Raw genomic sequence first — 862 nt, 5'->3', positions numbered from 1 at the left:
GCTGGGGATGAGGTCGGTCCTTCTGGGGTGGCACCAACAGGCCGTCTTCCCAACCACGTCCTGTAGGGGGGTGGGCGGGGGGAGGCACCTGGGCCCCAGGGAACCTGCCATACAGGAGCCATGAAGGGACAGGAAATCAAGTGAAGTGTCCAGGGGCAGGTGCTGGGCATGCAATCGGCAGCCTCAGCCCCAGGGGGCTGTGAGAAGGGCCAAAGCCAAGGCCGCCTCACCTGGAGACAGCTGAGTTACCACCAGTCCAGGTGAGGAGCAATCCAAGTGCTGGAGCTCCAGGAACGTCACCGGATGAACTGGGGTTAAATGTCTCCATCAACTTTTGACTAAATACTGGGCCCAATGTATATCTTTTCAGAACATCACTACAGTCTTCTTCTTTTCTTCTTTTTTTTTAATGCCTACAGCGCCTGGTCTTCCTAGGTGGTCTCCCATCCAAGTACTAACCAGGCCCGACCCTGCTTAGCTTCCGAGATCAGACGGGATTGGGCTCTTTCAGGGTGGTGTGGCCGTAGACCACAATAGTGTTCTAAACCGGTGTTTACTTGTCATTATGGGACACACTGGTGATTTGCTATTTATTCAGTTTATTTTTTAACTTTCTAGTTGTTGCATGTGTGCTTTTTTCATATATGTGTGCGTGACATTTTGTGCTATTTTAATAAAAAAAAAAACAACCAAATGTTTCTGGTCACAAAGAACTTCTTTGGCCAAAGTCGATCTTGAAAATTGGTTGTGAATTATGTAACACGTAACAAAATACTTTTGTCTTTAGCCTTGGAACGTGAAAAGGTTTCTGCTTGTAAAGGTTTCTTTTGAAAGAATGTTGGTATAAAAGGTTTCTGCTTGT

The 862-nt window shown here is 47.2% G+C and overlaps 1 non-coding gene across 1 annotated transcript; it reads right to left on the bottom strand.

Moving 5' to 3' along the window:
• Nucleotides 1-410: 410 nt before the first annotated feature.
• LOC111743323 lies at nt 411-529 on the bottom strand. Its single transcript, XR_002781642.1, has one exon. It is a non-coding gene; the product is annotated as a 5S ribosomal RNA (ribosomal RNA).
• Between the last annotated feature and the right edge of the window lie 333 nt (nt 530-862).

Source organism: Pteropus vampyrus, unplaced genomic scaffold (assembly GCF_000151845.1).
Source record: "Pteropus vampyrus isolate Shadow unplaced genomic scaffold, Pvam_2.0 Scaffold111, whole genome shotgun sequence".
In the NCBI taxonomy this organism is placed as follows: Eukaryota; Metazoa; Chordata; class Mammalia; order Chiroptera; family Pteropodidae; genus Pteropus; species Pteropus vampyrus.
The sequence above is the reverse complement of the archived record's forward strand: the minus strand, read 5'-3'. Positions and strand labels throughout refer to the sequence as shown.